A 24159-nucleotide genomic window follows, 5' to 3' on the forward strand; every position below is an offset into this window, starting at 1 on the left:
GTATTAGTCATTTTTCTTGATTGATTGATTTGTCTTATTACTGAGTTGTAAGAGCTCTTTATTTATTATGGATATAAGACTTTTGTCAGATACATACATTAAGATCAGTTCAGTTCAGTTCATTCGCTCAGTCGTGTCCAACTCTTTGCGACCCCATGAATCGCAGCACGCCAGGCCTCCCTGTCCATCACCAACTCCCGGAGTTCACTCACACTCACGTCCATTGAGTCAGTGATGTCATCCAGCCATCTCATCCTCTGTCGTCCCCTTCTCCTCCTGCCCCCAATCCCTCCCAGCATCACAGTCTTTTCCAATGAGTCAACTCTTTGCATGAGGTGGCCAAAGTACTGGAGTTTCAGCTTTAGCATCATTCCTTCCAAAGAAATCCCAGGGTTGATCTCCTTCAGAATGGACTGGTTGGATCTCCTTGCAGTCCAAGGGACTCTCAAGAGTCTTCTCCAACACCACAGTTCAAAAGCATCAATTCTTCGGCACTCAGCCTTCTTCACAGTCCAACTCTCACATCCATACATGACCACAGGAAAAACCATAGCCTTGACTAGATGGACCTTTGTTGGCAAAGTAATGTCTCTGCTTTTGAATATGCTATCTAGTTTGGTCATAACTTTCCTTCCAAGGAGTAAGCCTCTTTTAATTTCATGGCTGCAGTCACCATCTGCGGTGATTTTGGAGCCCAAAAAAATAAAGTCTGGCACTGTTTCCACTGTTTCTCCATCTATTTCCCATGAAGTGATGGGACCGGATGCCATGATCTTCGTTTTCTGAATGTTGAGCTTTAAACCAACTTTTTCACTCTCTATTTTCACTTTCATCAAGAGGCTTTTTAGTTCCTCTTCACTTTCTGCCATAAGGGTGGTGTCATCTGCATATCTGAGGTTATTGATATTTCTCCCGGCAATCTTGATTCCAGCTTGTGCTTCTTCCAGATATTTCCTCTCAATCTTCAGCTTGTCTTTTCATTTTAAAAATGGTTTCATTTGAAGCATAGATATTTTTAGTTTTAATGAAATCCAATCTATTATTTTATTCTTTCAGGGCTAATTCTTTCTGTGTCTTGAGAAATATTTGTCTACCTTGAGATTATGAAGATTTTTCTTCTGTGTTTTCTTGTAAATTCATTTCAGTTTTAGTTTTTGCATTTAGATCTGTGAGCCATTTCAAATTAATTTTATGTGTGGTGTGAAGAAGGTGTCTAGGCTCATCAATACTTTTCCAATGAATTAAAAGTCACAACCATCCAGGTGAAGAGGGCGAGCTAGAAGAATGTTGGTTATCAACCATAAACTAATTGAACATTTATTTTGAGAATTTACTGGGTGCCAGTCACTGGGCTAAGCTCTAGGTTTACCTTATAGTATCTAAATAGATACCTCTCCTGCCTCTATGGATTTTATTTTCCAGAGATTAGATAGGCAGATGTGAGAGAATTACACAAATAAATGTGAAATGACTACTGCGGTAGGAACTACGAAATAGACGTCATTTGTGTTACTTATTTTGCGGGGAAGGTTTTGCATGAAGACACATAGATATTATAGCAGAGTTGAGGTCTGAAGGATAACTAGGAGGTAACGAGGCAAACTGGGGCTTCCCAGTTGGCACTAGTGGTAAAGAACCTACCCGCCAACGCAGGAGATACAAGAGACGTGGATTTGATCCCTAGCTTGGGAAGATCCCCTGAAGAAGGAAATGGCAACCCACTCCAGGATAATTGCCAGGAAAATTCAACGGACAGAGAAGCCTGGTGGGTCGCAGAGAGTCGGACACGACTGGGAGACGGAGCACACCCAGGCAGACTGGGTGGTGACTGGAGGACCAGCACGTGTTGTATCTGGTTGGAGTTCCACACGTGGGATCTGGCAGGCAGTGCTGAGTTTTGTTTTTATCCCAAGGACATGGGGGGACCACGAAGGGTTTAAAGGCGTGTGTGTGTCACGTGAATCTGTTTGCATTTTGCACACGTTCTCCTGCTGCCTGAGGGATCAGAGGCACAGAGCATGTGACTCTGCAGGGTCCCGTGCTAGGCTTGTGTGGACGATGGTGCAGTTGTTAGGGAGACCTTGCATTTCACTGCAGGTCAACCTAGTCTTGGAACAGGAACTTTAGTTGGTGCAATTGTAGTGTCTGCACCAAAGTGGGACCTCAGACCCTGTGGGGACAAGGTGACAGGGCACTGGGGTCAAATTTGACTGTAGAGCTATTTCATATCCAGGATCTCACTTCACTGTCCAACAGTTTGACCAGGGAAGAGTCATGGCTATTTTATCTCATAATTTCCTACTTTACAGAGGAGGAGACTGAGGGTCAGAGAAGTTGGGGACCTTGCTAATGAATGCTCTGCCAGGCAAGAGTCAACCTGGCCTTCCTGCTCCAAAGCCCCCTAATTTCCCCAACATCACCCATAACCAGGAATCATGACCAGTTAGATGTGTCTTTCCTGGCTTCCATGGGCTTCTGCTGTGGGGCCATTTCCAGATCATCAGTGAGTCTGGGGATTGGGTTGTGAACAAACCTTGGTTCAGAGCAGGTGCTAACAAGACCAGATCTGGGGATTTAGGGCTCAGTGACAGTCTTTTTTTCCAACAACTAAAAACCTACCCAGTGATCTCAACTATTCCACAACAATCCAGAGAGACCTGTACATGAGCATCCTGGATGGATCCCAACAGATGTTGGTGGAGAGAGCCTTGGATTTGAGTCAGACCTGCATCCCAACCCTGGGCGTCTGCTCAGCAACCTTGACACTTGGGCACGGTTCAAACTCTCTGAGCCTCTGTCTCTTTCTTTGTAAAATACAAAATCATAGTAGTTGTGGGAAGAAAATGGGATAACCATTTTATGTGAAAATATTCCAGTTCTTGGCTCATAGTAGGAGCTTAATAAATGTGAGCACTATGGCAGCAGCATTAATCTTTCCATTACAAGGGTGGTGGGGGGAGTTAGTTCTGTGGGTGAGGGGATATTACACCATTACTAAGGGGAAAAGGACAGGTTGATGTATTCCTTGGGAAGTTCTCTTGTCATGCTGGCCAACTGCCTATTTGGATCACCATGGCACTGAGTGTGCTTACAGCTTCAAACCATAGTACTGATTCGCGGTCTTCATCCTTTAGGCACAGGTAGCGTTTTTCTCTTTGCAAAGCTACTGTCACCTCTCTTACTGCATTTTTATCACCAAACAACCCTCTGAGGTTGGCCGGGCAGGCATGCTGACCCTGCTTTCCAGATGAGGAAATGGAGAATTGGAAATGAGTCTCAGGATCCAAAGCAAACCCAGGATCCCAAGGGAAGATGATGATAAAGGCAGGATGAGAACTTGGCCGGCTCTTCCAGCTCATTCCCAGCAGCCTGTGGGTAAGAGGCACAGGTCTGTACAATTCTCCCAGGAATAGTCTTGACAGCATCTTTTATCAAGCACCTACTACATACGGGACCCTGAGGGTAAGTTAGGTACATTGTGTGTTTATTCACTTCATCCCCTCTGGCTTCCCACGTGGCTCAGTGGTAAAGATGCAGTTTCGATCCGGGTCAGGAAGATCCCCTGGAGGAGGAAGCAGCAGCCTACTCCAGTATTGCCTGGAGAATCCTATGGACAGAGGAACCTGGAGGGCTACAGTCCACAGGGTCACAAAGAGGTAGATGTGACTGAGCATGCACGCCTACAGGTAATCCCCTGAGGGTGATGCCGTCCTCATTTTACCTATGGGGAGGCTTATCTCCCAGAAGTTAGGGGAGTGTCCTGAGATTACCCCAGTGGGAAGTAAGGGCTGGTTTGAAATCCCCATCTGAACCAGCCCAATGGCAAAACTGGCTCTCCCTTCCCTCTCCTAACTGCCCTTGAGAAGAGAAAGGAACCTCAACACGACGAGCTGCAGGAACTGCCAGGATGGACACAGGTTTGAGTAGTTTCCTATTTTAACTGGGCTAAATGAGACCTTTATCTTCATGACCATTGCCATCATGGCTGGGTGGATGTCTGGGTATCTGTTTAGGAGCTAACAGGTTTAGTTTTATTGTTTTGTCAAAATACTGCAGAAATCAATATATCTCCATAATTCAGTGTTATACCAAGAGGCATTTTTGTGCCATATATAGCAAAAATTGTATTATACTTTTGAGATCATAGGTAATGATGACAAAGTGTTCTGTGTTCAATTCCAGCATTAACGTCTGGTTTGAACAAAGCTTGAAATATGATCTCGGAGCTAAGAGGCTTTAATATTAAGATCTTTAACGGTAATTTATGTGACAGAAGATAGGGTTTAGCATAATAAAATGTAATGGGCTCCTCAAATGAAGAGGACGAGAGACAATTGAAAACAAGGTAAAAATGGTAAATTATAAATAACGGTAAATCTACCTTTATGTTGTTACTTCATTTATTTTTGATTTGTTAGATAGGTTCTATAATTTCTCATTTTCCCATGTTTCAGAACAGGACATTTCTCAAATGGTGCCTATTGGAAAGGAGACCCACAATCACCATTGGCCTTTGCTCGCTGTTTAAGAGGATATGAAATTTCTACCATGGCTCTTTTTTTCCCCCCTGGTGCTAAGGTCTGATCTGTATGTTTCTATTAATCTACTTTGTTGTCCTTTTCCTCTTTGTCTCCTTTTCTTCCTGGTACTTATGGCTTGGTTTATGTTTTAAAAACCAGCCTCTACTTGTAAGTGCCCTAATGTAAATTTCTCTGTGTTAGGGATCCATGAAAGATTGTAGACCCCAAACGAGCAAATCAAATTCACAGAAAGAAAGCAGCAGCAGCAGCTTTGTTTATCACAAGGGCACAGGGAGCAGGTGGCCCCGTGTGTTCAGTTTGGTTTTGAGCTTCCTGGCTGCTGAGGGTGTGATTGTTTATGGAATTTTTATTACCCCATCGAAAGAAAAAAGGTGGCAATTTTTCAAAAGAATTACCTGGAATTTCACCTGTGAGATCTTGGATAATAAACTTTTATTTTTTAGTCATTCCTGCATTCTCAAAACTGGCTTGCTCTCAAGATTTGGAAATAAACAGGCAGAGGTGGCATGGAGAATGCAGGGAGGCCTTAGTATGAAATGTGGCCTCTGGGGCGAGGGTATCTGGGCGGGAGGAGCCTTGACTCAGTCTGAATCAGCCATGATGAGCTGCACCCTCTTGCTGGCAGTACCCTCTTAATGGGATGGGCTCCACTCTGAGCAGAAATCATACCTCCTGGAAGAAAAGTTGGCATGAGAGAGACTAAAATTCACTCTCACCCATCCCAGTTGCTTCTGCACCCATTTTTGAAGCCTTCTCTTTGACTTCAAAGTGATGAGAAGGGAAGTAATTAGCTTGGATTCCCCTGCTCCTTCCCTTGGGGCTGAGATAGGTCTCAGCAGCAGTAGCCTACAGGTCAGATTCAAATGTGGTTTTGTCCTGGACCAGCTGACCTGTCCCCATAGTATCAGCAAACGCATTTACACTGCTTGCTTTCTATGCATTTACTACAGGAAGGGACTTCTGTGACACTTACCTGAAGATATCACCCCTGCCCCACCCCCACATCTAACTTTTCAAAGGCAAACATCCTGGGAGAGAAGCAGTGAGTCGGTAGGGGCTGCAGTCTGGGTGGCAGTGCTTTACTGGGGCCTTTTCCCCCAGGACGCTTCCCTTGTGGCTCAGCTGGTAAAGAATCCACCTGAAATACGGGAGACCTGGGTTTGATCCCTGGGTTGGGAAGATCCTCTGAAGAAGGGAAAGGCTACCCACTCCAGTATCTGGCCTGGAAAATTCCATAGACTGTATGGTCCATGGGGTCACAAAGAGTGACTGAGAGACTTTCACTTTTCACTTCCCCCCCAGGACAGGACAGACCTTTCAGATCAGATCAGTCGCTCAGTTGTGTCTGACACTTTGCGACCCCATGAATCCCAGCACGCCAGGCCTCCCTGTCCATCACCAACTCCCGGAGTTCACTCAGACTCATGTCCATTGAGTCATTTTTTTTTCCCCTGGTGCTAAGGTCTGATCTGTATGTTTCTATTAATCTACTTTGTTGTCCTTTTCCTCTTTGTCTCCTTTTCTTCCTGGTACTTATGGCTTGGTTTATGTTTTAAAAATCAGCCTCTACTTGTAAGTGCCCTAATGTAAATTTCTCTAAATGATGCCATCCAGCCATCTCATCCTCTGTCGTCCCCTTCTCCTCTTGCCCCCAATCCCTCCCAGCATCAGAGTCTTTTCCAATGGGTCAACTCTTCGCATGAGGTGGCCAAAGTACTGGAGTTTCAGCTTTAGCATCATTCCCTCCAAAGAAATCCCAGGGCTAGTCTCCTTCAGAATGGACTGGTTGGATCTCCTTGCAGTCCAAGGGACTCTCAAGAGTCTTCTCCAACACCACAGTTCAAAAGCATCAATTCTTCGGTGCTCAGCCTTCTTCACAGTCCAACTCTCACATCCATACACGACCACAGGAAAAACCATAGCCTTGACTAGACAAACCTTTGTTGGCAAAGTAATGTCTCTGCTTTTGAATATGCTATCTAGGTTGGTCATAACTTTTCTTCCAAGGAGTAAGCGTCTTTTAATTTCATGGCTGCAGTCACCATCTGCAGTGATTTTGGAGCCCAGAAAAATAAAGTCTGACACTGTTGCCCCTGTTTCCCCATCTATTTCCCGTGAAGTGGTGGGACCAGATGCCATGATCTTCGTTTTCTGAATGTTGAGCTTTAAGCCAACTTTTTCACTCTCTACTTTCACCTTCTTCAAGAGGCTTTTTAGTTCCTCTTCACTTTCTGCCATAAGGGTGGTGCCATCTGCATATCTGAGGTTATTGATATTTCTCCCGGCAATCTTGATTCCAGCTTGTGCTTCTTCCAGCCCAGCGTTTCTCATGATGTACTCTGCATAGAAGTTAAATAAACAGGGTGACAATATACAGCCTTGACGTACTCCTTTTCATATTTGGAACCAGTCTGTTGTTCCATGTCCAGTTCTAACTGTTGCTTCCTGACCTGCATACAAATTTCTCAAGAGGCAGATCAGGTGGTCTGGTATTCCCATCTCTTTCAGAATTTTCCACAGTTTATTGTGATCCACACAGGCAAAGGCTTTGGCATAGTTAATAAAGCAGAAATAGATGTTTTTCTGGAACTCTCTTGCTTTTTCCATGATCCAGTGGATGTTGGCAATTTGATCTCTGGTTCCTCTGCCTTTTCTAAAACCAGCTTGAACATCAGGAAGTTCACATATTGCTGAAGCCTGGCTTGGAGAATTTTAAGCATTACCTTACTAGCATGTGAGATGAGTGCAATTGTGCGGTAGTTTGAGCATTCTTTGGCATTGCCTTTCTTTGGGATTGGAATGAAAACTGACCTTTTCCAGTCCTGTGGCCACTGCTGAGTTTTCCAAATTTGCTGGCGTATTGAGTGCAGCACTTTCACAGCATCATCTTTCAGGACCTGGAACAGCTCAACTGGAATTCCATCACGTCCACTAGCTTTGTTCGTAGTGATGCTTTCTAAGGCCCACTTGACTTCACATTCCAGGATGTCTGGCTCTAGGTCAGTGATCACACCATCATGATTATCTGGGTCGTGAAGATCTTTTTTGTACAGTTCTTCTGTGTATTCTTGCCATCTCTTCTTAATATTTTCTGCTTCTGTTAGGTCCATACCGTTTCTGTCCTTTATCGAGCCCATCTTTGCATGAAATGTTCCTTTGGTATCTCTGATTTTCTTGAAGAGATCGCTAGTCTTTCCCATTCTGTTGTTTTCCTCTATTTCTTTGCATTGATCGCTGAAGAAGGCTTTCTTGTCTCTCCTTGCTATTCTTTGGAACTCTGCATTCAGATGTTTATATTTTTCCTTTTCTCCTCTGCTTTTCGCTTCTCTTCTTTTCACAGCTATTTGTAAGGCCTCCCCAGACAGCCATTTTGCTTTTTTGCATTTAGGTATCCCAATAGAAAAAGGATTTAATACAGGGGAATAGAGTTTTACGCAGCCTTTGGAAGGGCTGGGGACAGCTGCTCAGAAGATGCCCAGCTCCTGCCCTAGAAATGATCCATCCTGGGCATCCTTAACCTCAGTGGGGACCCCTCCTCTGCCAACCTCCCTGCTTGCGGCACCGAAGTGGGTGTGCAAACTTCAGGCCATAGATATGCTGTCTGTCTGTATGTCTGCCTGCAGCTGCCCCTTGGAGATGAATAGTGGCTCCTCTGTCCTTTCCATTTTTCAAATCTCGAAGAGCAAGCTCATCAGCTGACTCTAACCCAGAGCCACGTGGGCAGAGGGATTCTGGACTCAGTCTGGCTTCGCCCCTGTGGTGCAGGGGGAATGCGCTGGGGACCACAGAGAATCCAGGATGTCCCTTCACCTCCATCCAGGCACCGAGGCCCTCTCCTCCCCGCTGGCTGCCAGCCCTCAGGAGCTGGGCTCTGGGGCACCGAAGGGGACTGCTGTTGGCCATGCCATGGTCAAGCTCCTGATCATCTACCCCTCCTCCAGTTTTCTGGATCTGATTTTCTTTCCTGCCTCGCTGTCCTGAACCGCTTTGCTGCTCTCACTTTCCCCCTCATCTCTCCTCCCCAGGTCTCAGCTTCAGTGTCTCTCTTTTAGGGACACCTGACTCCTATACCCAGGCAGCCACCATTGTTCGCTCTCACAAGACCCGGCACACTTCCTTCATGGCTTGTACGTGTGTAATTAAAAGCCCGTCTGTGTAATTACTTGTTTACTCTTCTGGTCCCCTGCCAGGCTACATTCCATGAGGTCAGGAACTGTTTCTTGGTTCACCGCTCTGTTCCCAGAATTCCCTGCAGCGTGGCCCTCAAAAAATATTTGCTGATCTGCACGGAAGTTTTGACCTGCTCCGTTTCCGACCTGGGCCGGTTCACCCCTCCTTAGGCAACCTGGTGGCCCCCCGCTCCTGGGAGGTCACCATATTGATGCCGAACTTAGTGCAGACACCTGATCGGCATAGCGCACTGCAGCCCAGAACTCCTGAGCTCAAGCGATCCTCCAGCCTCAGCCTCCCGAGTAGCTGGGACTACAGGAGTGCGCCACCGCATTTTGTAAAGTTTAAAAATAAAATAAAATTAAAAAAATAAAATAAAATAATTATCATTTATTACTAAAAAAAAAATTTGCTGTTTATATGGAAGGGTGAAGCCGTATTTTGTACTCTTGCAAAGCTGCATCATTGCTTAGGAAGCTTTGTAGAACACTCGATCGTGAAATTAAATTACAGTGAACCCTCAGCCCTCCTGAGCTGCGGAGGATTTTACAGGGTACAAATCACTTTCTCTTCATTCATTTATTCTCACGCATCCATCTGGAATGCCTACTGTGGACACGACACAGAGTAGGTCCGCAGTTCACCTAGAATTTTACAAGCTGACTGCTGAGGCTCAGGAGGCAGCAGCCCATTTCTAAGAGGCTGCGAATCAGTCTGCATCCTCTGCTCCCTGAGGCCATGGTGATGGTGCAGTTATCTGATGGTTCAGGAAGATGTCAATGAAAACAGAACATGGGATTACAGTAATCCGTCACAAGCTGTTCTGGGCACGCCATCTAAGCGGTGTTCTCATCACCAATGAGTATGAGAAATACAGTTATTAGTAACAACTACCAGGCACAACACGATTTTTGGCAACCTTCCCCCACGCCACCCACCTGGTACAAACAGCTTAAGAACTGACTTTCACACTTTCAAAAGTTATCAGCCTGTGGCCGTTCCTTGTTAGCAGGGGCCCACGGTGGATTAAATGAGATTCTGCAGCCCAAGGAGACACATCTGTAGGCCAACAGTCTGGAAACATTGGAAGTCTTACTCAGGAAAGGTGATGTATGAATACATTTTCTGACTTTGCAGCTGTTTTCTTTGAATCCACTAATGTGGGGCACTTGGGCAATAGTCTAAGTGTGTGTGACTGGCTGGAAATGAACTGCTGTACCAAGTGCTGGGTGTGGAAAGCAAAAAGCAGCTAAGCCGACGTGGCCCCTCCCCTGGTGGCCCACCTTTCCCAACATTCTCCCTCCCAGTCTTGCTTCTGGAGGGTCTCGGAGGGCCCAGGCCTTTGCCAATCCCCGCTTTGCTCCTCTGGGCCAAGTGAAGGAGGAGGTGCTGCCTGACAATGCTTCTCAAGAGAGACCTGGCAGATCCCCAAATCCTGCAGTGAGCCAGGACATCTTCACTTTCAGAATTCCATCAGATGCAGGAGGTATCCGTCAGATGCTGGAGGTATCCGTCAGACTTTTATGGCTTTGTTGAAGAGCAGTTAAAAGGATGGTTATGTGATTCAGATAAAACAATCTTCAGGGTCTGTCTTTGGCTTATTCCTCAGGGTAACCTGGTAGTTATATTATGGAAGTTTCTTCTGTGTAGTCACGACTTCCAGGGAATAGAGCCAACAGGATATGTATATCTAAACCTGTGTTGTTGTTGTTGTTGTTTAGTTATTAAGTTGTGTCCGACTCTTTGCGACCCCATGGACTGTAGACTACCAGTCTCCTCTATCCATGGGATTTCCCAGTCATGAATACTGGAGTGGGTTGCCATTTCCTTCTCCAAGGGATCTTCCTGACCTAGGGATCAAACCCATGTCTCCTGTGACTCCTGCATTGCCAGGTAGATTCCTTACCACTAAGCCACCAGGGAAGCTAATCTATATCTATATCTATGTCATCTGTATTTATATCTACATATACATCTGAAGGAGATCAGCCCTGGGATTTCTTTGGAAGGAATGATGCTAAGCTGAAACTCCAGTACTTTGGCCACCTCATGCGAAGAGTTGACTCATTGGAGAAGACTCTGATGCTGGGAGGGATTGGGGGCAGGAGGAGAAGGGGACGACAGAGGATGAGATGGCTGGATGGCATCACCAACTCAATGGACATGAGTTTCAGTAAACTCCAGGAGTTGGTGATGGACAGGGAGACCCGGTGTGCTGCAATTCATGGGGTCGCAAAGAGTCAGACACGACTGAGCGAATGAACTTAACTGACTGAACTGATATGTCTATCTTTACCTCTGTGTATCTCTATCTATCCTGAGAAGTCCCACACTCTGCCCCCTGCAAGCTGAAGACCAGGAAACCCACAGGTGTCATTCTAGTCTGAGTCTCAAGGCCTGGGAGCCTTGAGAGGGAGGCAGTGGTGTAGGTCCCAGTCCAAGGGCAGGAGAAGACCTCTCTCCCAGCTCCCGCATCAGGTGGGAAGGGGCTGAATCCTCCCTTCCTGGGAGGACTGTTCTATTCAGACCCTCAGAGGATTGGATGAGGCCCACCCACATTGGGGAGGGCAAACTACTTTCACGAGTCCACGTTCAAATGCTAGTCTCATCTGGGAGCAACTGCACAGACACACAAAAATAGTGTTTCACCCGGATTGCCCCTAGATCGGTCGAGTTGACAACAGGAAATTACCCAGCATGAGTTGCCGTTGCTCACTCTAGCCTGGAGGCATCTGAAGGGCCTAGCTGTGCCCTAGCTTCTCCTCCTTCAGTGCTGCTAAGAGAGACCACCAGGAGTGGGGCTGGTCCTGGCCAAAGGTTCTGGGAGAACTTGTGTCCTGGGACGCCTGGCACAGACGTGAAGATCAGGGCTGAGGATGCTACACAAGAGGCTGCTGGCCACTTGCATTTGGTAGAGAATCATTCTGGCTGACTTCAAGCTTTGGATGTTTTCATCCAAGCCTGACTCACAGAGTTCTTCTTTTGGTCCTGAACCTCGGCCTCATTTTCTCAGTTATAAAGAAGTTCATTTCTTTGAGGTCCCTGGCTGACTGTGGGATTCAACCATGCCACAGCTGAACAGGAGGGAGAGGCGGCTGAGTCATGCGTGTAGAAAGTGCCCCCCTGAGAAGGTCAGGATGAAAGTGCTTCCTCAATGGGTTTGCCCTGCTCCCTGGAGAGAGGAGTCTTGCTGACAGTAGCAGGGCTCTGTAGCTTTGCAGCTGCGGGTGCATGGCCTCAAGTTATGGCTTTTAGAACAAGCCTGTGACACCACAGCTTGGTGACCCATGGGAAGCTCATGGTGGCAGCCCCACGGGGACATGCCGGTGTGTTTCTGGTGAGGAGTTTAGGGGGTGGGGAGGTGGGCCTTCCTGCCTGGGCCCATGTCCTATGGAGTCTGTACTCAGAGCTTGTCCCTTGTCTTTGAGGGAAGGGAAAGAGCCGCCAGGGAAGCCCATCTATATATCTATATCTGTTCTCTCCGTGCCTCCTGCCTCCTGACTGATCACATTCTATTGGACCTTTAGGGTCAATATCAAGATTCTTATCACCCGCAAAGTCCTCCCAGCCTAACTATGTCTCTGAGATGAGACCAGGGTCAACTGAGCAGTTGCCTCTTCATGGAAATATACATGGTCCCAGCATCCTCCTTGTCCCAAGCTCTACTCCCAGTGATGCCTTGTGCCCCTATCTGGGTCCAGCTCAACACTGTCCCCAGGAATCAAGCCACCACTCAGCAATCCAGATGCCTGACCTTGACCTTGACCCCAATTCCACCCTGACGACTTTGGAATGGCTTGTAAATTCAGGCTTGTAAAATGCAGGCACTGTCTCAGGAGCTTTGGCGACTTGTCAGCTAGTCAGTCATGAGTCTGAAGCCCTGGAGGGACTTCTACATCTTTATGAAGATGGCTCGGTGCTCCTAGGGTTGCTGGAAGCCTGGCAAAGCCAGCTGGGGCAGCCGAGATGCAGGAGCTGCATAGAGCCCACAGGTGCCAGAGTTGCTGACCACTGAGTGTGCAAATCCACAGGCGTGTCTCCCTGCACACCTCTGCCTCCCCGCCGCTGGCAGCTCACCCCTCTATCCCCCTTTCCCAGCTGTCCACAGAACAACAGGCTGTGGTCAGGTGTTTTCCAGGGCTTGGTGAGGGTTTCCCTCACCTCTTACTGAGGGATTTGGGCCACTCTGGAGAAGAGCTGGACTCAAACAGGCCCAGAAGAACTCTGCATCGGTCCAGCAAGACAGCACTAGCTCCAGAGACCATGCTTCTGAACACTCAGTTCCCAACCTACTCCACTCCAGTTCACTTCAGTTCAGTCGCTCAGTCGTGTCTGACCCTTTGCAACCCCATGGACTGCAGCACGCCAGGCCTCCCTGTCCATCACTGACTCCCAGAGTTTATTCAAACTCATGTCCATTGAGTCGGTGATGCCATCCAACCATCTCATCCTCTGTCGTCCCCTTCTCCTCCCACCCTCAATCTTTTCCAGCATCAGGGTCTTTTCAAATGAGTCAGCTCTTCGCATCAGATGGCCAAAGTATTGGAGTTTCAGATTCAATATCAGTCCTTCCAATAAATACCCAGGACTGATCTCCTCTAGGATGGAATGGTTGGATCTCCTTTCACTCCAAGGGACCCAACCCCAAATCCCTGCATTTTACAAGCTTGAAGTTTCTCATAGACAAACTTCCTTATGTGGTGAAAATGCATATGAATGATTTTTGTTCTCACTGGGGTGGAACTAAATATAGCTCTGGGTGCCAGCTTAGTATTCAGTGTGGAAAGGGCCTTTTCACAAATTTTCTTGGTATTTCCAAGGGACCAGTGTGTGTGGGGAGCAAGTCCTTTGGTTGAGTGGCACTGTGATCACCCACAGTCTCACTGGACTGGCTCCTTGAGAGGCAGAAAACCCTCCCAGCCTGCGATTTCTGGAAGGAGGCCTTGCTTTCATCATCAACGTCATCATATCCTTACCCAAACTGCGGGAAATGGTCATCTGGTTCCAGAATCGTGAAAGAATTCATCCATTTAACTGTGTACCTTTGATTCCAACAAGCTGTCCATTCGCCTCACTTCCTTTGTTGTTGCTGTTTAGCTGCTAAGTCGTGTCTGACTCTTGCGACCCTGTGGACTGTCACCCGCCAGGCTCCCCTGTCTGTGGGGTTTTCATTTCCTCTAGTACTTTTCTAAACATCTGGTGTAACAGGTTTTAGAATTTGATTACAGCACCATCTACTGGGGGCCGGGCTTCTCATTTTTCTAGGCCTTCCCTGCACATTGGGTTTTTGTCCTTCCTGTTTTCTCCTCTCTCCTCTGCTTTTTCTTCCAACAAAAGTACTGACGTTTAGCTTGAAAAGGTGCCATCAATTAATTCAAAAAAGTGAGGCTCTTCTAAAATGACGAAAAGCTTACCTCCTTTGCCAATAAATGCTTACAAAGACAATGGCCCATGCTTACCTCGATGCATCTCATATGATTATTTCCTGGGATCAATAATCTCATCAGTAGGCTGGGTGATGGGGACGTCACGGTAATGAATGGCTGGGCACTGCGGCCATCAGAAGTGCCGTCCTTAGCCCCGTCACCTCGGAGCTGCCCCAGGGCATGACGGGAGTCCGGGCCATGCCTGGCCAAAGGATTAATCATAGTTATCCCTAACTCATATTTGTGTAATTTGCCTGCCTTATGCAGCCTGCCCCGCATTGATCAGCATGGATTTCCTGTTGCACAATAGGTCACTCTGGCAGCACTGAGGCAAGTGGGAAGGACTCTGTGTAGGTGGCAGAGAAGGGACAAATTGCATTAGTCACGCTCAGGAAGTAACAAAAACGGAGCACTCCCGAGCCTCCCTGGAGCGTGCTTCTGGAAGCCAGGCCAGGAGTTCTTGGGACTTTAGGAGGGAAGACGAGGTGGTTCTGAGTGCTCAGAGGTGCTATGTCCAGGCCGGGCCTTGCCATGGGCCTCCCCGGGTCACTTGCAGCCACTGGAGGAGACTGGCCAGCTGGGGAAGGGGCATCTTCTCTACCCTGTTTCCTGAAAGGTACTGGCTGTGCTTTCTCAGAGACCTGGTGAAAAAAGCCCCAGGCTTTGGTTTCCCCTGAGGCACTGACCTATACTGAACATTCACTGACAAAGGTCACGGCTTTGTGGTCACAACACAGGGCTCCAGTCAAGACGCAGAACCAGCCATATCCGTCCATTGGCCGTGGCACAGGCAACTTCATCTCTGAGCTGCTTGCACTCTGGATGGGTGTGGAGGTGATGGGCTGCAGAGGCAGGTCTACACTCTCTGGGTATCTCCTTCTCCTGGACAACTGGCTTTAATTTGGCCCTGGCCGGTCCTCTGGGCAAGGAGTGACTCTCCCCCTTCACACATCCATGGGAACTTTTCTCACCTCCGAACCTGTTTGGAGTCTCGTCCCTCTGCCTGGAAGCCCTTCTCTCTGATCTTTCCCTTTAAACCTCTGAGTTGCATCCCTGCTGACTCTCCCCTCTCCCAGTCTTGTCGGCACGGTTCATCCAGGGTTTTAGATGTCTGTCCACTCGCCTTCCTTACTGAGTCGAGAGACTAGGAGACCCTGCCTCTGTTACCTGGATCTTTGTGCCCCTGTGGCCTGGCGCACAGGCTCTCAATCATTACTTCACTTATACTCAGTGTTTTGAGCACTGGCTTTTTTCTAGGTGGTAGGACCGCAGTGCTGAGCAAAGCAGCCTGATCCTGTCGTCATGGAGCCAGCAGTCCAATGCGAGGAACAGATGGTAATCAGCTAGTCCCACGGTGAGGATGGGGACTCCAGAGACATGGGCGAGTGTGACCAACCTCAAAGATCAGGTGAGGCTGCCTGGAGGAAAGGGTGCTTGATCTGAGCTGCAGGATGGGGCAGGGGGATGGGATGATGAAGGTGGGTGGGAAGGTGGGCAGAGGAGTGTGTCCCCAGAGGGAAGGACATCGCTGTTGCCTAGAGCCTTTAGAGGGAGCGTGGTCCTGTCAACACCGTGTTTTTTGGTCTTCTGGCTCCAGAACTGTGAAAGAATTCATCCCTGTTGTCTTCAGCCGCCCAAGTTGTGATGCTTTGTCATGGCAGCACTTGGAAAGTCATGCAGTGGTTCTGAGAAAACGGAGCGCTGTCGTGAGGGGCTGGTCTGCGGCCAAGATGGGAGAAGGAGAGGGAGGCTGGCGAGAGGACGGCTCCGGGCTGCGGAGTCTTGTCTTAGTCTTGCTGGAGGTGTGTCCTGTGTCCCGAGAGTGATGCATCTCAGTGAGGCCTCCCCGGCACGATGGTAGGGGGTTCCCGGAGGGGCAGGCAGGGCTGCAGGAGCCTGCTGATGGTGCCCCAGAGGGGTGTGGAAGGGTGGATGCAGAGAGGGAATCAGGGATTCTCGAGATACAAGGTAAATGGTCAAATGCTTGAATAATGAAGGAATGACTGGGGCCAAGCTACCTACAGGGGAAGAGAGGAGACCAGCGTTCAGCTGAAATCCTCTGTGTACATGGAGCAGAGATGGGCCAGGTGCCTGGGGACAGAGGATGTGTGTGTTAGTCACTGAGTCGTGTACAACCCTTTTCGACCCCATGGACTGTAGCCCACCAGTCTCCTCTGTCCACGGAATTCTCCAGGCGAGAATACTGGAATGGGTTGCCATGCTCTCCTCCAGGGCATTTTCGCAACCCAGGGATTGAACCCGGGTCTCCTGTGTTGGCAGGAAGATTCTTTACTGTCTGAGCCACCAGGGAAGCCCCTGAGACAGAGGAAGGGTTGTGCTATTTTGAACTTGCACAAATAGGATAGGACAGTGAGCACAGGCCCAGTTTTGAGACTGAGTCTTAGGCAGATGAACGGGAAGTGTGGGCAGTTATCCAATGGCCTGAGATCCTGTGGGCGGGGGGCTCTCGGTTTCCCACACCAATCCCTGCTCAGTGCGGGGACTGGCTTGAGTTTTCTGTATCTCTGGCTTAGGGAGCACACTTTGCTGTAACTTGCTGTTGCTGTAACAAATTATGAGAAACTTTGTGACTTAAAACAGCAGAAGTTTATTCTCTCCCTGTTCTGGAGGACAGTCTCACAGTTTGAGGTGTGGGCTGGGCTGGCTCCCTCTCGAGGCTGCAGAAAAAGAGCCATTAATGCCTCTTCCAGTTTCTGGTACTGCCTGCACTCCTTGGCTTTGGCCACATCCCTCCAGTCTCTGCCTCTGTGGTCCCATCACCTTCTCCTCTGTACACCTGTGGGTAGAGTCTGCCCCTACCTCCCTCATTTAAGGAGATGTGTGATCACATTTAGGGAACATGGAGGACACTAGAATGATCCCCATCTCAAGATCCTTAACCTAATCATACATCGAAAGATTTTTTTTTTTTAGATCAAAGTATAGTTGATTTACAATGTTGTGTTAGTGTCAGGTGTACCGCAAAGTGAGTATATATATACTTATATATATATATATATATATATAAAGCTGTTGCTATACTGTAGGTCCTTGGTTATCTATTTTATATATGGTAGTAATTTATCCCCATCTTCCCCTTTCCTTTGGCAGCCATAAGTTTTTTTTTTTTTCTGTGAGTTTGTTTCTGTTTTGTAAATAAGCTCATTTATATCATATTTTTAGATTCTATTTATAAGCAATATCATATGATATTTGACTATCTCTGACTTATTTCACTTTGATTACCTCTAGGTCCCTCCATGTTGTTGCAAATGGCATTATTTCATTCACTTTCTGGCTGAGTAATATTCCATTGTGTATATATATGTATATACACCACATCAAGTTTCTTTATTAAAATGCCATATAAGATAACAATTTTCAGAGATTAGGCTGTGGATTTCTTTCAGGTGTGAAAGTGTTAGCCAGTCATTTCCAGCTCTTTGCAAGTCCATGGACTGTAGCCCACCAGGCTCCTCTGTCCATGGGATTCTCCAGGGAAGAATACTGGAGTGGGTTGCCATTCCCTTCTCCAGGGGATCTTCCTGACCCAGGGGTCAAACCCAGAGGAGGAAATCATCCAGAATTTTCAGTTTAGAAAGTGCTTTTACATGCAGTTGATGGGTCATCCTCCAAACTTTGGTGAGGGGAGAGATGCTGCCTTGCTGTGCCCACTTCACGGGTACGGGGCTGTGACTATGAGCTCTGAGGGCGTCTACTTCAGGTCTAGAAGATTCCTGGCGATCAGTCTGTTCCTTAGAGGATGACTCCAGGGCAAGTTGACCTGTCTCTGAAACCAACGTCATTCCAGGTGCCGGCAGCTGGAGCACTGGATCCCGGATACTAGACAGGTTCATGCTCATTGGTCTCCTACCTGAGAGAGGAAGCCCAAGGAACACAGTCTTTGTAGTCAGACAAATCTGCATCTGACTGTGCATGCTGATCTACTCCAGATCTGTGAACTTGGGGCTATTACGCACTTTCCCTGGGCCTTTATTTTCTCATCTGCAAAATGGGAACAATAGAAGCTATAACATTTAAGGTTAGCAACATAAAACAGTATAACATTTGTGAGATGAGAATCACTCCCTGATATTTGACATATAAGGGATATTTCGTTTCTTTATGTTTCTGCATCAAATCCCACCTGGCCCCTACTTGTCCTCTTGGCAAGAATTCCCCACCAGTCACCTCAGGGCCACCCTTATCTTCCTGGGGATTGTGTTAGATTCCAGGGCACAAGCAGCCCATTCTGATCACCACCATGTAAGCCCCTGGTCCAGTTCCACTGGACGGTTTCTGAGTGGTAATGCTCCTTCCCACCGTGAGGCCAGAGAATTCTGGCAGCAAGGCTAGGCTGGTGGTCGCCCCGCCTGCAGGTGATCTGCCAACAACCTTCTACCAGACTTAGCCCTCTGCATGTTGCAGGAAGGTGGGGTCCAAATGTCCCCCTCTCCCTGAACCTTTCCAAGTAAATCCTATCCCAGTCCAAGTAGGGGAGGCCTCCTCTCCCCATCTCTTCCCCAGAAGCCAGAGTCACTCTCTTCCCTGCCCCATTCATAAATGAGGTCTGCTTAGGGTGGCCTCTGAGGTCCTGATAAACTCCCTTCCTTGCAGATATTTAAATCCCTAAAACCTTTACTTACCCCTTGGGGAGCAAGGAACGTGTGTGTGCTCAGTCGTGTTTGGCTTTTAGCAACACTATGAACTGTAGCCCACCAGGTTCCTCTGTCCATAGGATTTCCCAGGCAAGAGTACTGGAATGGGTAGCCATTTCCTTCTCCAGGGGAATCTTCCCAACCCAGGGATGGAACCGGGGTCTCCTGCATTGGCAGGTGGATTCTTTACCACTGAGCCATCTGGGAAGCCTTAATAAGGAAGAAAGGGCTCTAAACAAACCTGGCTCACCTGGGAGTGGAGTGGGTATAAAGAAAATTCCTTTTATCCCTAGAGTTTATAACAAAGGAAAAAAAAAAAAGAACCAGATGCAACTCACTTCTCAGCAGTGCCTGGAGTCCATCTGGGAGAGAGGATTCCTCTCCCCACCCCCCCGAACTTTCATGGGCTACTGTCCACCCATGACACAGAGTAACAGACGTCGGAGGCCAGTCCCTGACAGTGACAACTGCGGGGTCAGCTCCCCTACCTGGGACTGCCTGGAGAAGGAGGCGGACGGGGCTGGAAGCAGAGTCCGTCAAGAGCTGGCTCAGTTGCTGAGACCCCGTTGAGGGGATTGTGTGGCCCTGGGTGAGGGAACTCAGCACACGAAGGAGCCTTGCTGACTCCCCAGGCAGTGCTCTTCCGGGCTGTGCAAAGACAAGACCGAGGCAGGCCGCTGTCCCCCGGAGAGAGCCCCAGAGGCTGGGAGGAGCCTGTGAGAGCAGGAGGTCTCGGGGAACCTGTTGGAAAGCACATCCAAGGACAGCGAGGACCAGGGCATCTTTGTTCCTCTTCCAGGAAGTTCAGGGAACACAGGTCAGGCTGTTCAGGTAAGTGCATTATGCTTAGAGAAGCAGCAGCATTAGCACCTGTGCAGGAAGTCTCTGGAAAGCTGGAGGTGTGAGCGTGATCTCCTGAATACCACTTAGTCTCATCCACAGCCTCAAAGAAAGGAATCTGGGGCTGTTTGTTCCTGGCTGCTCTGAGATGGAGTGGGAGTTGCTGGGAAAGGAGGTGGAGGTATCTTTTCGGAGGCGGCGGATGGCTTCCATGTGGTCCAGTCCTCTCGCCACCGCCCGTGTGAATGATGCTATGGAGGAGAACGGATGTGGAGCAAACAGTGCATCTTGGCTCTTTCCAAGCTTCTCGCATTGATGCCTGCTTAGGTCATTTTTCTTTCAGCCGTGGTCCTGGAGAAGGATGGTGCTGCTAGGAACCCAGGGGTGCTGAGGGTAGGAGAGGCTTGTTCTGGTCATGCAGGTAGGAAGGAGCCGCACAGGTTCGAACCCAGGCGTTGCGGCCCCAGGGCTCCCCGCTCTCCTGCCCACACCAGCGCCAGCACACGGCGATGCAGGGGTGTCTAAGGCAGCTGCCGGGCAGCACTGCTGGACAGGTTATCTGTGTAAGCCCAGGAAGCCAGGACTCATCATGCAGCTGTGGAAGGCTGCCCTTTGGTGAGATTAATCACAAAGTTAGTTCTTTGGCATTTCAGGCTACCTTTCTTCCACCCCCTAACCCAGGCAGCAGAAGAGCAAAAAAGTCAAAAGCTTTTGACTTCTAACAGACTAGGTCTGAGCACAGAATCGTTTGAAACAACATACATCAATGTGCTGGAGAAGACTCTTGAGAGTCCCTAGGACAGCAAGGAGATCACACCAGTCCATCCTAAAGGAAATCAGCCCTGAATATTCATTGGAAGGACTAATGCTGAAGCTGAAGCTCCAGTACTTTGGCCACCTGATGCGAAGAGCTGACTCATGGGAAAAGACCCTGAGGCTAGGAAAGATTGAAGGTGGGAGGAGAAGGGGGAGACACAGGATGAGATGGTTGGATGGCATCACCAATTCAATGGACAGGAACTTGGGCAAACTCCGGGAAATGGTGAGGGACAGGGAAGCCTAGCATGCTGCAGTCCATGGGGTCACAAAGAGCTGGACATGACTGAGAGACTGAACAACAAAGACACATCAACCAAAGCCAGTTTTTCTTATCCTGTGGCTAGATAAGTTCAAGGTGGAAGTGAGAGGGAGGAGAAGGCTTTAACCTGCACAGGAGGGGAGGATAAGTGGACCCTTCTCCAGATTTGGGGACTGAGAACAGAGGGTACCTGCATGTCCCATCCCTGGGATGAGGTTTGGGGAGCTGGTGGGATCCCCTGAACTGCCCTTCACCCATCACTGGGCTGGAGCTGTGAGCAGAAATAGCCCGGCACTGGGTGTCTAGGCAAAGGGAGTTGGAGTGACCCCAGAGCAGTGTGGGAGCAGCCAGATGTCTCTGGGTGCTGAGGGGGTGCTGGTGGGAGGAAGGCTGGGCAGAAGGGGTCAAGGAGAGAGACGTCGGGATGAGTTGGGAGGCAGAGGGCACAGTAGGGTCTTCCCAGGACCAAGGGGAGTGGGTCATTGCTAAAAGCGGCAAGAGGGAGGACATATCAGTGGCCTTTTGGGAAGATGACAGCGGCCAGGACCAGACCTGGCTGCATGTAAGCCCCAGCCCAAACCCAAGTAGGGCCCCAGGGCTGGCTAAACCAGTGCTGAATCAATTGAATTTAAAAAAATGTGTTTTTTTTTGGCTGTGGTGTGCCACATGTGGGATCTTAGTTCCCCGACCAGGGATTGAACCTGGGTCCCTGACATTGGAAGTGCTGAGCCTTACTGGACCGCAGGGGAAGTCCTTGAACTAGTTGAAAATTATTTTCAGGCGTGGTTCCCTCAGTGGCTCAGCAGGGAAGACTCTGCCTGCAATGCAAGAGACTCAGGAGACCGGCCTTCTATCCCTGGGTCGGGGTCCAGGGTATCCTGGAGGAGGAAATGGCAACCCACTGCAGTATTCTTGCTGGGAAAAATCTCAGGGACAGAGCAGCCTGGCGAGCTACAGTCCATGGGGTCACAAAGAGTAGGATGTGACTGAGCGATTAAGTATGCACTTACAAGTTTCAGGGAAATGAGGACTTAAAATAAAAATTAGGTTCACATATGTTAAACAGACGTTACCCATCTCACTCACCTGGCTTTAGAACTTGAGACATCTTCCTGGTCCGGCAGAATCTCCGATTCCTCATCCCTAGATGTTTACAGCTCAGTTTTTTCCAGTAGGAAATTAATTCGCCTTCTCCAAGGAGAGAAAGGACAGAGTAACAGGACAGGCTTGCTCTTCTTCGAGTCCCTGGAGCCATAAGCCTGACCACAGAGGGGCAAGTTGGGTATGAGATTGGAGTTTTAAACTGGACTCAACTGAAGTTTTAACAACTGAAATAACCTCAAAAGTTTTAGAAACTGCCCACTAGCCCCTTACAGGATATACTCCCCACATGGAAGGAGCGACATCTGGCACCACAGTGTCGGGGGTATTTGGAGAAATAAAATGCTTTTGCATTTGCATGCTGCTTGGTGGGGATGGTCGATAAACCACTGTGTGTGCCTGGCAGTGTTTGCTCTGCCTCGGGTTGGCTTGGAGGGTCTGGCTCTGGGACACCAAGGATTCCCTCTGAGCCTGCTGCCGGGGTGCTCAAGGGGTCTGATGGCCTTAATTCTGCTCCCTCTGAACGGCCACAGACAGTTCAAGGTGAGATGGCAGTGTCTGCTTGTCACATCCCCAGGTGAAGGAGTGAGAGCAAGGTTGTCTCTGTTTTGGGTGGACCTTTTGAAAGGGTTGTGCGTGGACACAAATGGACTCTGGGCCTCTGGGGTGGCTTCCTTGCCCCATCCTTGACCTGGCTACCTGAGTTTATCTGTTTTTTTATACCAAGAATAAGTAGAAATTAGTTCTTATTTGCTTGCAACACAAAGGTAGACTGTTAAAGCATAAACACTTTTATTATCCCCATAATAATAAAAGGTATCGTTTAGTAGCTCAGTTGTGTCCCACTCTTTTGTGGCACTATGGACTGTAGCCTGGCAGGCTCCTCCGTCCATGGGATTCTCCAGGAGAGAATACTGGAGTGGGTTGCCATTTCCTTCTCCAGGGAATTTTCCCTACCCAGGGATAGAACCAGAGTCTCCTACGTTGGCAGGCGGACTCTTTAGCATTGAGCCACCTGGGAAGCCCTATAATAAAAGTAAGGCTATTCTTAAAAAGAAAATTTGATGAACGATGCCCAGTGCATTTGAGAATGAGGAAATACCTCCTTCCATATGCATGACTTTTACCCAGCCAGTAATCCACAGTTTAAAGAACTTTCTTAATTTAATAAAGAGGCTATTTTAAACTTAGATCTGGAAAACCCTCATACCTCCAGCACATGGTTTCGGTGAAATATCCCTCAACATGAAAATATAGACAGTTAGTTTTTTCTTCCAAAGTGAAACCCTGCGAGCTCCCCATTCCTGGTTTATTATGCTTTCTGTATCTCTGCTCATTTTTCACCAGTATTGCATTAAGTATTGATATTGATTTCTTGTAAATGGGACTGAAATAGATGGCCCACAGTTTTTTGTTATTGTTCGGTGGCACTTGTATGTAATTTATTATGGCTGCAATGGAAGCTGCCCCGCGTTGCCATGGCTTAAATTAAACGTGCCATGCTCTGGCCTCTGCTCATCACCTGCATCCCTCATTCGATATCAAAAATTACTATGTATAAATTTTCTCTCCCCCTCTCCCCCCAAAGGAACACTTACTGTGCCCTCTCTATTGTTTTTGAAAGTTTGTGCTGGTAACTTGTGTCATTAGTGATGCTTAGGAAGGTGGAGGGAAGGGAAGTTTCCTCTTGGCCGTTGTGTTTCATCTGAGAGGCCCGGAAGACAGGAGACCAGATTCTGGGCCAGGTTTAACCCTGTCCAGCTGGGTAAGCTTGGGCTGGTCCGCTTCTCTGTCTGTGTCCTGGAGAAGCATTTGTATGCGGCTGTAAGGATGAGCCCAGCAGGCCCAGGGCTGGGAGCTGGGGCCCTTGGCATGTGTCTCCAGAGTGGCCGGCAGTAAGCGAGAGGGGCTGGCAGGATGTTCCAGAGTGGTTCTGGTGGGCCGAGGGTGCCCCTTGAAGGCAGAGCAGCTCACATTTTTCTTCTGGGCACAAGCAGCCTCGGGGATCCCATCCAAGGAGTGGTGCAGGGTCAATCTTGAGGCCAGAGAGTGGCCTTGTCCTGAACAGGAGAGGGCGAGGGTGTGTGGGGTGTCCTGGCAAGAAAAGAAAGCCAGAGTTCTCTCTGTGTGTCTGTCTGTTGGGGCTGCTCGGCTGGGCCAGTCCGGAAAAGCCACATGGAACAATCTGGGAGAAAAGGGGTGACCATGGCCTCCCAGCAACCACCCCGCCCCCATCTCCTGGTGCCATGTGGCTGAACTTCGGGCCTTTTGTGTCTTGAACTGTGTTGGGTGCAGTTGTCAAAGGACAGAAGAGCCAGAGTCTCCAGAAACGGCTATGCCTGGGG

General features: G+C 48.6%; 1 long non-coding RNA gene across 2 annotated transcripts in view; it reads left to right on the top strand.

Annotated features, from left to right (window-relative positions):
• Positions 1 to 3589: 3589 nt before the first annotated feature.
• LOC129636889 (uncharacterized) overlaps positions 3590 to 24159 on the top strand; it is a 60723-nt gene continuing 40153 nt past the window's right edge. Inside the window, exons 1-2 of one of the 2 annotated variants that reach the window (XR_008707183.1) lie at positions 3590 to 3686; positions 15395 to 15545. This is a non-coding gene — a long non-coding RNA (uncharacterized LOC129636889). Of the gene's footprint in view, positions 3687 to 10115; positions 10218 to 15394; positions 15546 to 24159 lie in introns of those variants that run through there. The other variant, XR_008707182.1, reaches the window with a different exon arrangement.

This window comes from Bubalus kerabau, chromosome 22 (genome assembly GCF_029407905.1).
Source record: "Bubalus kerabau isolate K-KA32 ecotype Philippines breed swamp buffalo chromosome 22, PCC_UOA_SB_1v2, whole genome shotgun sequence".
Lineage (NCBI taxonomy): Eukaryota > Metazoa > Chordata > Mammalia > Artiodactyla > Bovidae > Bubalus > Bubalus kerabau.